The sequence below is a fragment of the Lycorma delicatula genome, chromosome 11 (assembly GCF_047948215.1).
Source record: "Lycorma delicatula isolate Av1 chromosome 11, ASM4794821v1, whole genome shotgun sequence".
In the NCBI taxonomy this organism is placed as follows: Eukaryota; Metazoa; Arthropoda; class Insecta; order Hemiptera; family Fulgoridae; genus Lycorma; species Lycorma delicatula.
Window position 1 is genome coordinate 9,894,352 of NC_134465.1, and position 22,374 is coordinate 9,916,725.

The window sequence follows — 22,374 nt, forward strand, 5'->3', positions numbered from 1 at the left end:
ATGACTACATGTTCAATGACTGGTACTGCCATTGTTTCATCCTGGATTCAATTGATGTTATTATTGGCAATTTTTTTATATTAGCAAACATCTCTTTAGAATGTGGTCAAACATTATGTCGGATTTAAATGTGTATTCATTGTGGACATTGTTCTGTTTTTGTGTATATATATTTATTAAGAGTGTTGTCTTTAGTGTCTGTGTACCTTTTCTTCACTTATCCCATGTTATTGTTTTTACCTTTTTGTACATTAATTCATACCATCCTGTTTTTTCTTAATTTTCTTCATGCGAGTGGTCTCATAAAGCCATTTCTTCTTTGTTTTTTGTGTTGTTCTACTTAATTCATTATTCAGTTTTTTCCACGGTCTCTTATCTTCATTATATTTCTTGTAAGACGAAGAAAAAGATAATAAGTTGGTAACCTTGGCTTCCTTAACCAAACCGATGATTAGTGTTTTATTGTTTTTTATGGAATTTTTCATATTCACACTGAATTCATTTGCTCTTTGGCCTTTATTTATTTCCTTCAATAAAATAAATAAAAGAAAAGTAAATAAATACTTGTATTAAGAGCCTTTTCACAAACATTTAGATATAAAGTATTTTTACTTAATAGCTTTTTCTGATTTCATGAAGAAATATGGTTAACTTCTTCAGTTACATTGATAAAGCTATGTTTTAAAATCATATTTATTGTATTTGATTCATTTTAGATTATTTATTTTTATCTTTTGAATCAAATCTTATCTTTCAGTACTTTATATCCCAAACAAGCTGTTTATTAGTTAACCAGTTTATTATAGTCTATAAAATTATTATTAGTCTGTAAAATTTCACATATTTATTAGCCTAATTGTGTTTATCATTTTACAGCATTAAATGTATAACTGTGAACCTATTTCAAAAATAAAGTAAACCGATTTATTTTAAGCCAATTAAATGTCAGTCACAATATATAATTAATTATCTAACTTTTTTTAACCATTTTAAATAATGTTATTGAACTTTTCATTTTATTTTTGTTAAGGATGTCTTACATTTTCTTTAATTTTAATTATTTACATCAGCTAGTAAAATTAACTATTTCAGAAGCATATTATTGCAAATTACCATTATACAACCAGTGTTACAATGCATATTACTTAGTCCTAGAACAACCACGAAAAAAACAAAAATATGACAGCAAACAGTCTTATTATAATATAATATTGATTAATAAACATTATGTAGCACTTATGTTGTTAAGAGCAAGAAAAATACAATATTTGCACTAAACCACAGTTAATTAATTATATTCTATTAAACTATATTTAAAATAATTCATCAACATCTTCCTATTAGTATTTTAGGATATGATAAAATAACAATTTTAAAAGTCTTAATTATGAAACATTTGTGCATGTATATTACAAACAATAAAATCATCATTATAATTAAAAGTGAATAATGATAATGTCTTACTTATTATGCTTCAGTTTCCATTTTTAACAAATGACTGGCCTTTTTAAATATCTCTCCATCAATTTATTTTCAACAAAATTGTAAGATTTTCTTTTTCAAAAAAATGGTTGTAATTATTACTTTAGTTAATAAACTCTGAATTATGTTTATTATTGTTTGAGGTGTACAAAAAGTTGTACTTAAATTATTTGCATTTCCATCTTCTAAATTTGTATTTTGTATATACTTGATATATTTAGCATCTTCATAAATTTGTCTTACTTTTATTTCATGTATAAAAGTTATTCTTTTATTTAGAGTGTTGTGGGAGGTGTCTGAAAAATTTAGACTGATTCAGGACATCAAAATTTAAAAAAAAGTTCATGCGGAAAAACAATCCAAATCACTTAATTTTCCCTCTTTCTACCATTTTTTTTTTTCAATAAAAATTTATATCTTAAGAATGATTGTAATAATTTAATAAAATTTGGTGTATGTGTACTCAATAACATCTTCTACTAAATAATTAACTTTGAAAATCCAAAACGGCAGCCTTTTAACTTCTAATCATTAATAGCAATACTAATCATTAATAGCCCCATAGATATTTGTTTTATTGAATTATGTTGTATTAAATTAAAATTAAGCCTCTTATTATAAACAAAATTGAAATTTATTTGTTCAGATTAATCGCCAAACATTTTCACTTTTATTTGTTTAGATTCACTTAAACAATTTCATCTGTAACAGGTAAAATCGTTTAAGTGGATCGTAAAATTATGTAGTCTTAAGATTTTGCACTTGTTTTACTAAAAATAAAAATAATAATTAATTATTTTAAATTCACAATAGTGAAGGAAGAGAAAATGAGCACAAAATTGTCAGACTGCATAATTTTGCAGGACATTTTCCTAGGATGTTACCTAGGAAATTCAGAGTATTTTCCTAGGTTGTTTTGTTTATTCTAGAGACATTTTTTAGTAAATAGATTTTTTAAATGTACGAATGACAAGTTCCAGCTGAAATAACTGTGGTCTGCAGTTGACACTCATTCATTTTAACTAAATCGGGTGTGAGAAATACTGATAAGCGATATTACTCTTACTTCGCCCATTATTTCTGTTAATAAACATAATCTTTAATAGATAATATCTGAATAGTAAAAAGCTTTTTGAAGTTATAATTCAAGGAAGAATAAGTTGATCCAACTTTTTTCTGAAAAAGAAAACCAGATAATTTTAAATAAGTCCATATTAAAAGAAAAAACAGTTTATATTTAATTATATGAGTATGTAAAGTATAGAGAACCTGGTTCTCTATAGTATATACAGAACCTGGAACCTTGAGGCTCAGGTCAGCCCAGACAAATCCTGGAGCCAACTCAGGGGCTCCTCGGGCTTCCTGGGGCTGTGAGGCCTACCCTATAGCCACAAAGCTTGCTTTGGTCACCATTCCCATCTACCCAGAGAGCTCCAGCCCCTGAACCGTGCAGTGTACGTTATCTTCATGGTTGTGAGAATAATACCGATAAATAATAATTATAGTATTCAGGCTGTATAGAAACCTGAAAAAGAAACTAAATTACAAAAGATAGAATAATAATAACTATGGTAACTAATGTGGTACAAATACCCAGTTACAATTTTGAAAATTATAAAATTGTGTGGAGAGTTATAATAGCATCCCATTGCACCTCCCAAAACAGTGCCCCAGGAGCATTCCATTTGTTACCAGTTGATGGTGAAGATTAGTCTAGCCTCTCACGAGGTGTTTGCGTACCTCATCACTCTAGCCTCACACACAGTTCCCACAGGAAGCCCATTATTGTTAAACAGAAATTATTTTAATTTATTTAATATTATTTTATTTTATTTAATGTACATTTAATTCTATTATTTTTATAAAAATATAATTAGATTGATTTGAATCATTCAGTTCAAACCCAGTTTACACAGTGATAGAAACGCAAACACGTGTTTGAGTTTGCAAAAATAAAATATTTATTTTTATAAATATTTTATTTTTGAGATCTTTCGAGATGAAATATCTAAAAACCTTCTCATGCCAAGAAACATGGCTAAAAATTTGGTTGCGATTGATCAAGTAGTTTTTTTTGTTTATCCCAAACAAACAAAAACCCTCTTTCTCTTATATAATAGTATAGATTTATAGATACCCATTAATTTTGATTTTACATAGTCTGTTATGGTTACAAACTTCTTTTTTTTAAAGTCATTTTAGATCACTTCACACAAGCAATAGTAGAGTTGAAGAACAGGGTGTTTGCAGTCATTCGCATACTATTTATTAACTATCCAAATATAATACTCATAATATAAATATTCATGTTGAAAGGAATTAATCAGTTGAGAATAAATAAACAAAATCTAATTATTTACCAAGAAAAATCCTATTTTGCCATATTTCAACTCATCACAGTTAGAAAACCTTGTGAAATAGTATAACTGTAATTTAGTCTAGGACATTTGTGATCACTATCTTTGGATCACTTCAGGAAATGTCTTTCAGCATTTTCTGATGTATTTTGGCTGTCAGATCGGTAGATATATGAGGTTTGTAAGTAAAGTAATGATACTGGTTCAGAAAAACTTTTTATTTACAATCCAATTATACATAGACTCTATCATCTTTGAAATAATTCTCTTGGGAAGCCATGCAACACTTCAAATGGTTTTTCCACTCTTCATAACTGTGTGGGAACTCAGAAACCAGAATATCCTTCAGATAGTCGGTTACATTTTTTAAAATGTTTTCTACTGTTCAAAAATGCTGTCCTTTGAGATTCTTTTTAAAGTCGGGGATAGGAAAACGTTGCAGGGAACAAGTTAGGTGAATAAGGTGGTTGAGGAACTACAGGAATGCTTTTTTTTGTCAAAAACTCATTAAGTGTGACAAGGTGCATTCTCATGATGCAGCATCCAGTTGTTTTTGATGGCTGGTTTCATGCAAGCAACTCTTTTCTGCAGTCTTTCAAGAATTTCTTTGTAAACATATTGATCTACTGTCTGTCCTGTAGGCAAAAACTCCTTATGGACAATGCCATTACTATTGAAGAAACAAATTAGCATGGTTTTGATTTTTGATCTGCTCATTTTTGCTTTTTTGGGACATGATGAGTTTGAAGTGTGCCACTCCTTGCTATGGCATTTTGTTTCTGGGTCGTACTCAAATATCCAAGATTCATCATCAATAATAACATATTTTTAGAAAATCAGGATCGGTTTCAATTCGCTCTAGAAAATCACGTCACACTTCCACCCTGTTGTTTTTCTGTTCAACAGTGAGGTTTTTTGGGACCGATTTTGCACAAACTTTTTTCATGTCCAATTCGTTTGTCAAAATTTGACGGACTATGATATGCTTCAAATTTAATTTTTCTGCAATCATTCTGACTGTTAATCGCCGGCCGTACCATATCATGTCTCTGATTCGCTCTACATTTCGTCACTTTTTGACGTTAACGATCTTCCAGAGCGTGGATCGTCCGCAACTGATTCTCGGCCATCTGAAAATCCATTAAACCATCTAAAAACTTGGGCTCGTGTCAGAACGTCATCTCCATATGCCCTTTTCAATTTTGGTAATTTTTAGTAGCATTCTAACAGAGTTTAACGTAAAACTTGATTGGAGAACGTTGCTTATAATTAGTATCACTCATTTTTGTAACACAACAAAAACTCGTTTCACAAAACTTTGTTTACGTCTCACGGGGCAACAATATAAACTAAAGGTATTAATACCTAATATAAATCAGCTGTTCATATAATTATGTGTTTACTAGTAATAAAGTAATGTGTTTACTACTAATAAAGTAACTTTATTTCAGGTCGACCGTCTCTGAGGTGTTTGGTTAATTGAAACCCAACTGAATATACCCAATTTGAATATAGTATTCAAATCCGTTTAAAAGTAACTGCCTTTACTAGGATTTGAACTTTAGAACTCGACTTCAAAATCAGTTGATTTGCGATGACGAGTTCACCACTAGACAACCCCGAGGGGTAGGTGCGCGGTAGGCCTGAGTCTATTTAAGACTACACGTTTACCGGTTCACTTAGCAATCCTTTGCAATTTTTGTTACACCCCAGTCTTGCCAATGACTTCTTTTTTTTTTGAGATGAAGGGCATCGACTGTGTTAGTCATTTCGCCCTATGCTAATGGAAATTTGTAGCATATGAAAAAATGCGATGCCTGACTGGGATTCGAACTCAGGACATCCGGATGAAAGGCTGAATCGCTCGCTACCACTCCACCACGGATATCAGCATTTTAATTGTTGATACGACTAAATAAAAAAAACGATAGGTTATTACAAATTATGAGAAACTTTTTTTCTTTCCATATTTTTTGTTATTTGAAAAACTTTTAAAATGTTTTGTTCTGAAAAAATACGCGCCTTTATTTCTTTATTTTATCAAATTTATTTTTGAATAAAATCATATTAAAGAAAAAATCTTCAAAAAAGTGGAATTTAAAAAAATTAAATTACAACTATTTTTGACAACTTTTAATCGATTATTAAATTATCATCAACAGATATTGGGGGAAGCTGATACGGGTGGAAAATTTTACATATAAAAGAAAAAAAAATTATAATAAAATTTAAAAAAATATATTTGTGAAATACTAGAAAAAATAAAACATTTGTTCGTTGATTAAAAACTTTAGACAAAAATATCAATGTTAAGGCTTACTAACATTTGTTTTTAAAAATAAAAATTCTGGAAAGAAAAAACTACTTGGTGTGTAGTTTTGAGTAAATCTTGATATCAGAAAATAAATAAATTAATTTCTTTTGTGTTACTCATGTTATGGTGGTGTGGGCGCGTGTTAACCGTACAGTATATTACAAATTATGATGTGTCAGCAGTTTGTACGTGATAAACTAATTTGGGTAGTGTGTATGCCAGTTGTCATCCAGCAATATGTGACCTTCGGCAAGTGTTTGAAAACATGTTAGTTGAATTTTATATTACTGTTTTTTTTTCTTGCAATCATCCAAGGACAACAAAATCAACGTTGTCGACAGATTCACGGAACTGATCGTCAGACAATACATTTATTATTTTTTTTATTATGGCTGTGTAGTGGTTGGTTACTGATGTTTTTTTTTTTGTTTTCAGTCATTTGACTGGTTTGATGCAGCTCTCCAAGATTCCCTATCTAGTGCTAGTCGTTTCATTTCAGTATACCCCCTACATCCTACATCCCTAACAATTTGTTTTTTTTTTTAATTTTCTAGCCTACCAATCTTTTTTAAACGTCTAACATTCCACGCCCCGACTCGTAGAATGTTATTTTTTAATTTTCTGGTGACCCCTTCCTTAGTAGTCCCCACCCGGAGATCCGAACGGGGGACTAGTTTACCTCCGGAATATTTTAACAAGGAAGGCGCCTCCATCATTGCTATATGAAAATGTAGAAAGCCACATTTTCTTGGAAAAAAAGCAGCTGTAGTTTTCCATTACACAATCTGCCATCGTTTAAAACACACACATACACGCGCGCGCGCGCACACACACACACCAGATTTTATTAACCTCCCCTTAGAGACTATTGAATGCGATATTAAACTCGAAAATCGTCTTTTTCCTTTCCTTATTTATACAAAATAAACAAACTACGTATCATTGTATTTAATAAATCATGTCTACTCAAATATTCCATTTTAACAAATACAATTGTTACATTTTAATATGCGTACAATAAGATAGATTAATAAATAAATTACACTGTTGATTCTTGTATTAAAAAAACCGTTTGAAAATAAAGATATGTTGCAAAAGGTTCTGGTTTCGAATCCCTAATCCCAGACAGGCCAATATTCTTACACCCTAAAAATTCATTTCATAAATAAAGAGAAAAAAATAACCGGATATTAATTTGTTGGCAGTTTAGATTAATAAATTGTTTAATATAAAATAGATTATGAATATTTGTTTTAATAATGCGTATTAAGATCACAAGTTCCTTCCCGCGCTGTCTGGCTAGCGCCCGTTGTTGAACACAGTTATGTAATATTACTCACTCCAGCCGACTACAAAGGTTCAAGTTTAACAGTCTGACGCGCTTTAATAAATAAATCCCTTACGCGATAGAGAATTGAGTTATCTTATAAAACAATTAAATTAAATGAAGTCAAAAATATAAAATAAGACACGCAACTTTTCGCTTTACCTTTTGATGGTTTTTATTTATTTATTGATTTTTGAATTTGTTGTCGCCTTAAGAATTATTTTTATGTGCAGATTAAGAATAAAATATAAAAAACCGCTAATTGAAAGAGCGGAACCCAGTATCTTCAGTTTTTTTTTAATCTGGTTAGCATGTAGATTTGTAAGTTACGTCTAAATTGAGAAACTAACCCGAGACCTCTCCAGCGTATCCAATCGGTTCTTTATTAACATTTTTATTATGAACTTATTTACAGATGATTTACGTCAGTAAATCTGAACTGTAGGAAGAATAAATCGATTCCGTATCTAATATTTATATGAATATAAGCGATCTGAGACAGAAGCATTACGCAAGTAATTCTGTGCGGCAACTAACAATCAACTACAGTGTCTTAACGTTATGAATATTTTTTTTTTTTTTTAATTATAAGCATATTACGCTGCTGCAAACCCTCTCCAAGCTGAGAAAAAACCTTAGATCTTCAGACTACGAGTAGCGTTCTTTTAACTGGCAATACCCAGATAGGCATTAGACATGTGAGCTTAAGTCCAAGCCAAGAATCGAACCCAAAACCCTCAGTATATCATTCGGTTGTTCTATTACGGAGGTGACAAAATAGATTACAAAAATCCGACATAATTTAATTCCATGTCACTCAAAGAACTTTCAATATAATTTTTGGATTAAACTGTTTCGTTCATTGAGAGCCAGGTATTAGTTAAAAACGACGAAATATATTTTAAAAGATCTAAATAAAATAAAATTAGGCTTTATACGTATAATAAAGTGAACTAATAAATAGATCTACGGGTGTATGTACGCTCTTAGACACCCATTCGATTTGGATATTGTAGACGGGCCGAACCGTGAAATTTAGAGATAATACTAATCATTCATTACCTCCTTGCGTACTGTTCGTGGTTTCTATAATTTACATCGCAAAAGATGCGGTTCTGTTATTTTTCTTTTTGAGAAGATGACTGTTCGTCTTCTCAAAAAGAAGCAAATCTTTTGTTCATCTTCTCAAAAAAAAACTGCAGTTCCAGATATCGATCGAATCTGGAACTTTTAGCCTAGCAGGTAAGGTAGCCAGCGCTACCTCTTCTCTAATAGCATGTAGGTCGTGTTACATCTAAAAAAGAAAAGATTAATAATACAGTTTTTTTTTAATTCCTGATTGATATTTAAAAAAATATAGTAACACTTAATAACAAAATTGTACGTGCGCGCGCGTGGGGGTCCGTATTTACATGTAGTATATATATATATATTTTTTTTTTTTTGAGGGCGAAAAACGGTTGAATGTTATCATCGCCCGGATGTACTATATATTGAGCTTGATTACGTATATAAACTGATATAAACCCCTTACGTATATAAACCCCTTTGTGTACGGTTGGCTGTTGTTGTAATATGTCCATTTATAGTTTTAAGCGAAAATTTATTCTCTTTAATATTTTATCTAATTATATGTTGGGCAAGACCGATAGTCAATTTTAAAAACAATTTAATGTTAGACGACATGTAATGGATGGTCAAATGTTAAAAAAATTGATGGTGAATGACAGTTTGCGAACCAAATTTTAGATATAATATTTTTTCATTATAATTTTAAACTAGCGGATGTCTTTCGATGACGTCGATTCCGTAGTGGGGGGAAGATGAGTCTAACTAAAGAAATTCACCGAGTTGCTTTGTTTTGTGGTTAGTTATTGGCGGGAATTATCGGTAGATAGCCGACTGAATACGTAATGCTTCCAGTTACATTGACGTCATCCAATTTACATCTTTTTACTGAGATATTTCTTATTACTGATTAAGGTGAGTTGTATTTATTTTTTTAATATTATTGGCCAATTATTATTGGCAGTTGTTTTATTCTGTGTATGTGTTATTCAAATTATCTATTAGATTAAAAATGTTAGAACCCAATTTACTCTCGTCTATTTTTACAAAATAAATTTAATAATAATAAATTTGTTTATTTATCTCTTAATAGCGGCTAAACAGTATCGAAAAAATAAACAAGTTATATGTTTGTAAGAGTATTTCGTGAGTGATATATTAGATGTATTTCGTGTTAAATATATTAAGTTTTAAGTCGGGTAACGAGAATGAAGCTAAGAAAATAATTCGCATCTGTATCGTTATAAAGAATATACCGATTAAGAGTCCTGGGTTCGACACCTAAATAGCTTACCGTTTATTCACCGATCTCAATTAATGTTGTTAAATATTCATAAATGAATGTCTCGGGAATAACACAAAAATTTGAAAAAAAAAATTTTTGATAGGAAAGAAAGTAACAAATAATCGTTTTAATAAATTTGTAAAAATATTTTTAGAAATTTATCGGCGTAGTTTTTATAAGTAAGAAAGGAAAAAAACATAGGTAGTGAGTTTGTAGAAGGCAACCAATATTTTATAATACGAGTTCGACACCCGTATAATCGTGTATCATCTTAATAATTATGCGTACATAATATTTAAAGCAGAAATTATTCGTAAACAGTACAACGAGATATATACAACAAATAGTTCATTACAGATTTTTATATTTAACATTTCCCGTGTTTAATTTATATTTTTTAAGCTAAATTAAAAAAAAAAATCACAAAATTGTTGAAAATGTATAGTCGATCATTCTTTTAGAGGAAAACTATTTTTAAGAAAGTTTTAATGACCCCTCAGATCGATCGGTTGGTAAATTAACCGACTGATATACCGAAAATTCTGGGTTCGAATTTCGGCATTCCTTATAGGTTACAGTTCATTACGTACAATAATAAACGACGCGAAATAAATAAATTACAAAAAAACTATGTTTGTTTAGCTGATCAAAGGAGCGCTGAAATTTAAAAACAATTGAAGTAACATAATTTAACGGTGTACTCGTATTTTCGAAATAAAATTCTATACGCGTAATTTTTTATTACTACAAACGACGTTGTAACTTTTCTTCTCGTCGGCAAAAACCTTAACGGTCAATTTTTTTTATTACAAAATTTTTGTAAAAATGCACTTTGAGTGAGAAAATTGAAAAAATACAAACATGTTTAAGTAGCCCACCGCATACAGCGAGAGAGATTGACGGAGGGGGAGAGTGAGAGAGTGAGTGGTCTAGTGAGAGGGGCGGGTAGTGTGTGAGAGATTTGGTGGGAGAGGGTGCGAGGGCGATGGAGAGAAATTGAGAGAGGGGTTGGTAGGGGGATCAGTGATGGAGAGGAAGCGAGACAGAGGGTCTCTCTCTCACTTCTCTTCTCTTCTAATACTATTCTTAATACGGAGTGGTATTATATAAACACAGCTCTAACATTGTGACTACAACAGGTGCTGCTATGTTGCCAATTATCCTGACTTTTCCTTCCCCCCTGGCCCTGTGGCCGCCAAGATCGGCATCAGGTAAATCACTGCGTTGCGTTTGAGTTATTCAACACTTTTACATAGAATATCTTCCAAGCTAACCAGTAAGGAAGATGAATGAAAAAAATAATTTTTAATATTTTTCGTAAAAATTTTTATTATTTATTTTTTTTTAATTTAATAATGAATCATATTATTATTTTACTATTATTTATATTTATATATTAAAAAAAAAAAAAAAATCGTGTTAAATTCTTTGTTTGACAACAAGGTCAATGAACTTTGATATTTATCGTTTATATATTAGTGTTAAAAACTTAAAAATCATACTTGATAACTTTTTTGTTTATTTTAATTTTTTTTATGTTGTTATAATACAATTAGTAAAATAATCACTGATTTTATACATCCGACTCTCGGTTAACCGGACTTAATATTTTATTTATCCGTAAAATTTACTTAAACTATTGCTTGTTTAAGTACTCGAATTATCAGAGATTTTCTTGTTACAAAATTGTGATTCAAATTAAATATAATCTGAGATTAATGTTTGTTAAAACGTCGATTATTCGGACCTCCATATCTCAAACATTTTTCGACTAATTGCGGGGCCTTTTATCCGGAGGTCCCGGGTTCGAATAAAAGGAAATAACTGAAAACCTTAACATTACAGTTTAACATTACGTTTAAGTTAACAAAGGAACGTATTCCTTTGTTAACTTTGTATACATAGGTTTAAGCGAAAATTTGGTTTCAATTATTATTTTGTAAAATTAAAAGTTTTCAAATCTGTAAAACATTAATGCTATACTGTCGGTTGTTATTATGAGAGGAGAAACAGTACAATGTAGGTAATACATTTTAGTTGGCGCGCCAATTTTCATAATTTATTTTGCAGATTTGTTCGGACGCTGTTTGAAGCGACAGAGAAATAACGTGCGTGGCAGAGAACGAAAGCTTATGGAATCTAGCGACATTACAGATGGCCTGTGATATGCAGTTCAATTTGGATCCTCGTGTCTGCGGTCATTCTTGTTTAACTATTTCTTATACGTTGTTTATTTTGTTTTGGTGTTTAATGACCTTCATTATTAATCGAGGTAAGTTTCTTTATATTAATATTATTTTAATATAGCTTAAAATAAGTGTTATTATTTTTGTTTTCTTATCACGTACTGCATATATATAACTGCGTATATAATTTCGTACCAAATTCTTACGGTATTTTGTATTTCACTTTTAGTCGTTTCTGAAATATTAAATTTCGTATTTTAAAATGTTTGAAATTTATCGGTGATAAATTATAATTTTAAACTTGTATTTACGAGAATAAAGAATAAAAACAAAAATAATAGTAATGAAAACATTGGCAAAAGATACTAGAATTGCAGGTAGTACAGGTAGACAGAAAGTTCTGTGTTCAAATTTCGGTCAGAATTGGCTTTTTTATACGCTTTATTAAAATTTGAAATAAAAGTAAGCGACGAACTGAATGTCGGTCTATTGCCCGTACAAATAAATAAATAGAAAAATGTATTAGGTATTAATACATGTTAGGAATAGCATTAATAAAGATTACTAGGATTTTAGAATACGTAGCTCACCTTCTGGTTACCGTTTAGCTTGATCAAAAAAAAATAATTGTAAATAAAACTGGTAAAATTTTATCTGTTATTATGTAATATTAGAATCTTTTTTTTTTTGTAAATTACTTTACAAAACTGATAAATTTAATTGTAATATTTTTAAACAAATTATTAAAATTAAGGTAGATTAATTATTATTTTAAATAAAATGTAATAATAGATATAAAATGATCAACAAATCTTGATTTAATTTAATTATATCGAACGTCTATATAAGAAATATAACAGGGATATTAACTTTGTTAGTAGACAGAAATACACACACACGTACGCACATTTACGGTTGCATTTGAATTGTTGTACCATCGCGTGACCAGTACTGTACGTGGGTAGCCAATCAGAGTGAAGTTAGCCACCTGCATTGTTTGACCCCCCTCTCGCCGCTCCTGTCTACGCATTAGTCAGACTGACAGTTGGTTTTACTTATGCGTTATCCCAAAAAATTAAACAAAAAATAATTACCTCTCACAGCGTATGAACGATACAATTTTATAAATTATTGTTTTATTTTATCATTGCCTATCGAACAATTGTTTTTCTATTAACGCATTTATTACTATAAAGAATTTACTTATTACATTTATTTTATTTATATTTAATTTTTTTTATTAAACACTTCGCTTTTATTATAATCTGAATTTTTTTAAATCTAGCACAAATTATGTATTACAGTAAATAAATTTGTACCTTCAAAACTAGATTTAACTAACATACAATCTAGTTTTGAAGGTACAAATTTATTTACAAGAGGTTGTTGAAGCTTTCTATTATTTAATAAAATCTAATGTTACAGCTTGATAAAACTATATGTGTATATGTCTATCAGTAATGCAAGAGTTCGCACGCACGCACACCCGCGCGCGCAAATGAAGAATCCGTTACTACATAATTACAATTTTTAATTTTTATTAAATATTAAATACGTTTACTTCTTAACAAATGTTACCGTTCGTAAATGTAAATGCGGGGACACATCAGAATTTTTAATTTACTAAATCACACGAATCATTTACCGGTACAAAACAAAAATTCACATATTGCTATATAAATTCATATTTTGATTTACGCACGTTTTTTCAAAAAAAAGACCTAAAGGATTAATATTTGAATATATGTATAAATAAATATGCACTTATACAGACTTTTGAGAAAAATACAAGGTCTTCTGAAGCAGCTTTTTCAATATTGTAATACCGGGCGAGCGACTTAAAATCAAATCTAATCAGCTCGAACTGCAGTTATTTTAGCGTCGCGTTTAACACTGCTATTACTAATAGTCTATTTTTGTCGGTTGTAAACTGTTCCAGCTACAGTGCGATATAATTTCGTTCTTTACGATTATGTTTATTCTAAAATACAGTATTCCATCGAGGACGCTTTGGATTGGATCCTTTCAAGAGAAACGTCAGTATCCCGATAAATAGTAGTAGTACACGATTAGGTTAAAAAACGACGCACAACGGAGTCCGTTTCAAACTCAAAACGAAATAGGCGACCTTTCGTCAGGACTCCGTAGGCCATAGCCCGTATTCAAAAAACAATATCTGCCGGTCCGAAAAAAATCTATAGGGTAAATTATCGCACCAAGATCGTGTAAAATACACATCTTGTAAGATTCTTCACGACTTAAATCGGATACCTTATCGTGTAAAAACTAAGTAAAACAGACTAACCGAAACGTCTTAATTTTTAAGGGGGTCATGAAAGGAGTAAACTTGACGGGTTCTTATGAAAAATCGAATAAAGCAGGTCCCAATATTGTATCTCCCATAGATTTTACGATAACCGCCGTAAAACATAAAAATTCAGTGACGAAAAACAGGTGCATTCAAACCTAAAAAACCGTGCTTTTCGTTACTGAACTTTTCTGTTCTACGCTGGATATCGTGAAAATAAGGGATGATAGTTCTGGTTTTTTTTATTCTATTTTTCAGGTCAAAAACATCAATTTTACCCCTTATATAACTCCTTAAAAATTTCAGTATGACTTATTTCACCGGGGAACTGAAATCCGAGCGAAATCTATGCTAGCCGTAACTTTACAAAGAAGCGTTTTCGGACATATGTTTGTACGTGAACTTTTTCCTTTATTTCAAAATCTAGAATCGGTTCCCAAATTATTTCCCTTTCCTCCTAAATCACCCTGTATTTACGATAAATAAAATAGAACTGATAGTTACCGTTTATTTAATGTTCCATTTCGGACAAACCTCAAATCAGGTGACTTTATACACGTTAAAATGTACACGTTGTACATTTAAATGTAAACGTTAATGTACACGTTAAAACAATCGCACGCGCGCGCATAGAAATTTGATATCAAATATCGCTAAATATTTAAAATTAAATAAATAAAACGAATGAAGATTGTAACAACGGAAAAAGAACTGCTCCCCCTGTTACACTGAAAGTCGTGGGTTGAATTGCCGCCTAGTTATGGTAAACGTATAACAAAACAATCAAAACGTAGTTAATAGCTGAACCGACTTATAAGTGAAAAATAAAATTAATTACTCGATTTCCGTAGCCGAGCGGTAGCGGTCTCGGCCGTTCATTCAGAGTACCGGGTTCTAAATCCGGCCAGACACGGTATTTTTCATACGCTACAAATTTCCATTTTCTCGTTCCCGCTTTAGAAGTTTCTTTGTAAGCTTCTGCGGTGAATTAATTCGTCGATCGAAAAAAAAAATAAATGAACGATAAACATGGTATAGATAGATGGTAACAGCGACCAATTCAGTCATCATGCACGGCTATCAGGAAGTTATTACGTCTAATGTTTGACGTAGCAGAACTGCGGTTCAAATTTAGTCTCTCTAGAGAGATATTCAACATTTATAGTGAATCAATGTAGATGTTGATCATATGATAAAAAATGTCACACCCTTACCGTGAATCGAACTGACTATATATAAAATAAAAGCTACACACCACCGCACTACACTATTTGATTGTTCTGTCGCCTAAAGTTATTCATCTACTTTCAATCGAGACGTGAAAGTAAAAGATACCTCTATAAATTTTTCTTTTGGGGTTTAATTAAGTTAATAAATAATTTTTTTATTCCGATTAGTGTAGAATAATATATTATATAAGAGTATATAATACTCGGGAGCGCGTAAATACGCTATTTCATTAATAAAAAAAAGGAACTGTCCCGGAATTTGTGCGGATGGATCAAGGGAAACCGTGGTTAAAACCTTAATCAGGTCGGCATGACAAATTTCACTATCGATTAAAAAATAAAGTTAGGTTCGATTAAAGTCCATAAATATAAAAACAGATGAAATAATATCGAGATAACTAAATTAAGCGATTAAATATATAATAATTCACAATTCAAAAGGCGTAAAAATACAGTTCTCAAACCAATTTCTTTCGATTTTTCACTTCAGATTTCATAAAGAAAAGAAAAACCATCGCGTTTACTCTTTTATTTGGATCTACAGTCTGGCTGAATTTTACCAAACTGGCAAGAATTAAGGCAAAACATTTTACCTTAGCAGACAAGACTTATTTAATTTTACCTGGCCAGCCAAATATTTGAATTTAAGCATATCTAAATTTTAATTGAAGAAACATATTTTCTTCTCGAGGTTTTTTTTTGTAATTTCAAGTAATCCTCATTACAGCTTTATATATATTTTTTTTAAATTATAAATAATCTAAAGCAGTATAATTTGATAAAGGGGAGATCGACTAGGAAACAAAATGTTTTACTAAGAAATTTGATTTTTTCCTCGATATACTTTCAATACTGCATAATTTTTATAGTAAAAACGTAATTTGACAAAGGGGTTCAAATCTGACTCAAATTTTATTACTCGATATTTAAAAATATTTCGCGATTGTACTCTAAATATCAATGGCGTATTTGAAATAAAAATCAGTCAAGAGGAAATCTGGGGAAGTTATGCAACCGTTTACTAGTTTTGATTTTACTTAAAAAAAATTACAAAAATATATAAATAAAATATAATTTTTTATAGAAATAGAATAAAATAGATGGACTGTGAATTTTCTATTCTGTAGTCTTCAATTAGCCATTATTTCTAATTCTGATGCACGGCTTACACACACAACTTAATTTAAAATATTTATTATTTTATTTAAATATATTTATTCGTTTACTTAATTCAATGATTCTAACTAAAGCGCGCGCGCGCATACCGTATTTAATTCGCGCAGGTGTGACGGTACTAGAGGCAACAATCGGCACTAACTAATGTATTTCACAAGTTACAGAACAAATTTCGATTATACCGTCGGAAGATTGTTGCAGCTTGTGAGGCTTAACACACCAGGTACTTAATTAACCGGGCGATCGAGTTCGAGACCCGGCCAGTCCGAATTATTTTTTTTACACTTTAAATATTACTTAATTTTACCGCTCACCTTTGACGTCACAATATACTCGTATAGCAGTAGTTTAAAGCATTTATTGGGGTGGAGGTGTGCGATTTCGCAAATATTTTTATTTTAAAAAAAAATATGACTTTAATTAGGTGAAATCTCGAGATACTGAGGGTGCCCTTGCTCTACAGCCTCGCCCCCTTGAGTTTTTAAGTTGAAAATTTAACGCATCAACGCCCCATATATAGAAATAAACTGACCATCTTTGGTCAAAATCGGTCCGGTTGATCTAGTCGAAGATTTAGAGGCCAACACCGAACTCTCACACTCGTACATACGAACATTAACATTCGGAAAATTTCCATCCTGTTTTTTGGATTCCGTAGATGCGAAAACGTCAAGATCCGGCGAAAATCGCATATGCCCAAATCGGACAGATTACGATACTTTTTCCTTCTAGAACTACAGCTCTATTATTGCGTTATTTAGACGGGAAAGTAAAAGAACCGCTCAAGATTTTCCTGGATCAAGGGAAATCATGATAAATACATAACCGTGATAAATTCATGACAATGAGTGTCACAAAATATTTAATTAAATGAAAAAAAAATATTAAAATCAGTTAAAAATTGTATTAATACTAAAAAATAAACACAACCTCAGGCGATTTAGTACAATTTATTTACACAGCATCAAATTGTATTTACTATATATAACCTATCAGCCAAAATGTTCCGTTGAATCGCTTAAAACTTTACTTTAAATTTACTTTAGAGATATCCTTCGTAAGTTAGATCCACGTGTGGATGTCTGTTGCGTATGGAAAAATTATGCAAACCATAGAAATATGATTTTACTCGCAAATAAATATACATACAGAGTGTTTATACAAGAACTGTTTGATTTAAAGTACGATTTAAACGGCATTATATTTAAGGTAGTATAACTTACTTACTGTACATTAGTGTCTATCCTTAACGGGTAGATTCTGAAGTTTTTCTTGGTGTACTTCGATATATGTACCGTTCGTTGCCCTGCAAATGTCCAGACGGTAATCCAGCTCTTCCCACGTACTCGTCAGGATGTCGAGTGTAATGTATGCTACCGTCGCACTGCAACAACCCTCATCTGTAGATGGTTGATGTTGCGGATTTTTTTCCGAATAATGATTTTTACATGCCCTCCCAAAAAGAAATCTAATGGGGTTTAGGTTCCTTGGTGGCCGTGCGATCAGCCCTCCTCTTCCATTCCGCTTGTTTTGAAACCGATGTATAATGCAGCACGGACATGGTTGCTGTAATACGGCGGAGCGCCATCTAGCCGATAGAAAATTAATCCTTTTTACTTCCTTGCACGAAGTAAAGGAAGTAAAAAGTATTTGAGCTAAATTTCACCTTTTAGTGGTTAAATGGGGTCACATTAATTCGGCATTAAGCAGGTAATGACAAAAAAAACTACAAAAAATAAAATTATAAATAGATATTTATTTTTATTATTATTTTAGGTGAGAATAATGATATCAAGGATTAAATTCCACGGAAAACTAAACGAACTGTTCCGGCATTTGCCCTATTGTATCAAGGAAAACCGTGGCAAAACCTTAATAAGAACAAGCTAACAATATTTATGTCTGTGATACATTTCACATTACAGGCTTATAACATAGTAAAAACAACTTATACATTACGATAATATTACAATTTTAATTATAATAAATCTTTATGATTTATAAATTTCTTCCACATCTGATGATATCATCCTTTTTCCCTGCAAAAAGAAATAAAAATTATATAATAATAACAACAATCTACAATCTCTTATCGATAAAATATATCGAAAGGTTTTCACCTGTTACACCTGTCTTCAGAAGAATATAAAAAGAATGGAATGAAAAAACACATTATGTGTCACGGTGGTTCATTACAAGCACGAGTATCTTCAATTCTAACGATCGATTATGAATACATTTTTGATACAATATTAAAAAAGGCTTATATAATATAAGGAAAATTACAATGAATGCAATCGATATATGGATTAACAGAATAAAAGTTCTTTGAACAATAAACTCAAACATAGAAATTTACAATTACGTAATCTATTCTGATCGGTTCCTGCGTACTGATATTTGTCATATATATGTATTTCTGGGGTTTGCAACAAAAAAAAAAAAACATCAGTTATTTTCCAGTTATAAATAAATCAAAAAAATTATTGTGCTTTAATGAGAAAATATCGTTTACTATGATTAATTTACAAAATGTATGAACAGAATTGTCCCTTTCATACAAGTGACGTAAACAAACAAATCGTTTTCAACTCTAGATGAGGGAGATTAAAATTTAATGAATCAATTTTTATTTTTTAACTAATTTTTCTTGTGCTACCTCGTTAGGCTACCTAATGATGGCATATAGACCTGCAGTCCAGTCTTTGGAACTGTTGCTAATTGCATCTTAGTTAGCAGTCATTTTACTGTTAAAGTTAAATATTTAAAACTTATATTCAGGTATAAAATAGATAATAGCGTAGATAGAGCTATTAGTCCCTAGTCAAATGTACGTAGACTACTCTCACATCGATTTAAAATACCAAATTTGGCCTTATAATTGGTAAAATAAAATAAAGTTAAAAGAAGTCAGGGACTCCCCTTTTATGACTAGACTAATTTAGTGTAACAACTCTTCTTTTAGCTGCGCGATTACCATTGCGGTCGATGTCTATACACAGTTATGGTCACAAGCAAGAATTTAGCCATCGAAAGGATCTACCTTCACAAAAATAGACTTTGTTGGCTGTAGTTGAATGAATCGACAGATTCCCGTGCTTTCAATCCAGCAGTATGGCTTACGCCATAAAGGCTCACCGTTAATGACAGATCATTTTTCCTCTTGGCTTTGAAGTTTCAAGATGTTACTTTAGCATCCAAGAAAGTTTATTTAAATGAGTTAATTAAATCTTGTATTCTGATCAGTTAATAATAATATATTTTATACGTTATATACATCGTATATCTGTTCCGCTAGATTCCAAAAAGAGTGTTATAGTTATGATACCAAAGAAAGCAGGAGCAGATAAATGTGAGGAATACAGAAAAATTAGCTTAACTAGTCACAGATCAAAAATCTTAAATAGAATTCTTGCATAAGAATTGAAAGGAGAGTGGAAGAAGTGTTAGGAGAAGGCCAGTTTGGTTTCAGGAAAAGTATAGGGACAAGGGAAGCAATTTTAGGGCTCAGATTAACAGTAGAAGGAAGATTAAAGAAAAACAAACCTGCATACGTGGCATTTATAGTCTTGGAAAAGGCATTTGATAACGTAGACTGGAATAAAATGTTCTGCATTTTAAAAAATTTAGGTTTCAATTACAGAGATAGAAGAACAATTGCTAACATTTATAGGAACCAAACAGCAACAGTAATAATTGAAGAAATTAAGAAAGAAACCGTAATAAAAAAGGGAGTTCGACAAGGATGTTCCCTATTCTGTTACTTTTTAATCTCTACATAGAACTAGCAGTTAATGATGTTAAAGAACAATTTAGATCCGCAGTAACAGTACAAGGTGAAAAGATAAAGATGCTACGATTTTTTGATGATATGCTAATTATGGCCGAGAGTAAAAAAAATTTAGAAGAAACAATGAACGATTTGGAAGAAGTTTTACGCATGAACATAACAAGAGCAAAACAAAAGTAATTAAATGTAGTAGAAATAATGTAGATGGACCACTGAATATAAAAATAGGAAGAGTAAGATTATGGACGTAGCAGAATTTTGTTATCTGGAAAGTAGAATTACTAAAGATGGACGAAGCGGGAGCGATATAAACTGCCGAATAGCACAGGCGAAACGAGCCTACATTCAGAAACATAATTTGTTTACATCAAACATTAATTTAAATCAAAGATTTTTGAAAGTATATGTTTGGAGTATAGCTTTATATGGAAGTGAAACTTGAACAATCGGAGTACCTGAAAAGAAAGGTTTTTACTAGATTTTGAAATGTTGTGCTGTAGGAGAATGTTAAAAATCAGATGGGTGGATAAGTGACAAATGAAAAGGTGTTGCAACAAATTGATGAAGAAAGAAGCATTTGGAAAAATTTAATTAAAAGAAGAGACTATATAAATTAAGAGAATATATATATAATTTTCTATGACCACATAAGAACATTTTGGTCAGCCATTATCAAAGTCTCTTTGATGGGACTGCGTTTGAGCCTTGCATTCCTGCCAGTACTTTTTAATAAGTTCTGTTCTTTGTGTCCTGTTCATGTTGTATGTTTTTCTGGCGAGTGTGAAGAAGGCGTCTTTGTTTTTGATTTTCTTGTTTAATTTTATCTTATGTGGTGTCTTCTGGTGTAAGACAGTTTCCTTAAGATCCTCTCTTATTTCTCCAATCCACCTGCATCCTTTTATGGTGTTTTTCTAGTAGAGATTGTACTATACTAGCCATCTCAGAAGACTTGAATCTTCTGATTCAAGAAGATTACTACAGAAATTGTAAAGTAATGATGCATAAAAAAATTAGCAAAATTTTACATAACTTTTCATTTGTTAAAAATAAATATTTTGTTAATAGTCTATTAATTATGATTCTGGCCATTTAAAAGTATTCTGTTGCTGCTTGTTGTAAGGTATTTCTATGCAATTTATTCAACTTCCACAATAAAAATATATAAATGACATTAGTATTTATCGTTTTCCATAATTTTAGTGTTCTATTATAATGTTAGTTTATAATAATATACTGTATGTTCAAAAATTTGAATGTATTTAGAATTCAAATTATCTATGTCCTGATTTGTTTGATTTATATTAACTGTACATAATTTTTTGTTTTTAATTAAACATTAATTTCTTTTTGCTTTTTTGAAAGTATTATGTATTATTTTTTAATTTATCTATTAGGTTAAATCGATTACATTTATTATCAAATTATTGAATTTGTAACAAAATTATTGAAAATAATGATGAATGGTATAATAAAAATGTTAATTCCTGAATTTAAAAATCATAAAATTCGTTTACAAACATAAAAAATACCTCATTATTATTCAGAAGTGATCCATTAGTGAAAAAAAAACCTTTTGGCATGCCAAAAGGTGGAGGTAGATTTCACCGGTGCTAAGTAAGTGATAAAAAAGATTTCTACCTTTAAGTTAAGAAAAACTTTAAATTTACTCAATACAACAATGGTTGCATGTGAAATAAAGTTTCACATGCTTAGCCTACAACAAGCCCCATCTTCTTACAATTTCAGTAATATTTTAGTCATCCCTTGCTGTAAGGGTTGGTCATATCAAAAATAGTTTCAGACAAAGGTTTTAAGGTCATGTTTAGAGGACTAACGACCACTTTAAACCTAT

At 30.8% G+C, this 22,374-nt stretch overlaps 1 protein-coding gene across 1 annotated transcript in view; it reads left to right on the forward strand.

The window, feature by feature from the left end:
• Positions 1–22,374, forward strand: part of LOC142331994 (dynein axonemal heavy chain 1-like) — a 74,628-nt gene that overhangs the window by 958 nt on the left and 51,296 nt on the right. The window contains exon 2 of the mRNA XM_075378046.1: positions 11,904–12,105. The gene's annotated coding sequence lies outside the window, so the exon portion shown is untranslated. The remainder of the gene's footprint in view (positions 1–11,903; positions 12,106–22,374) is intronic.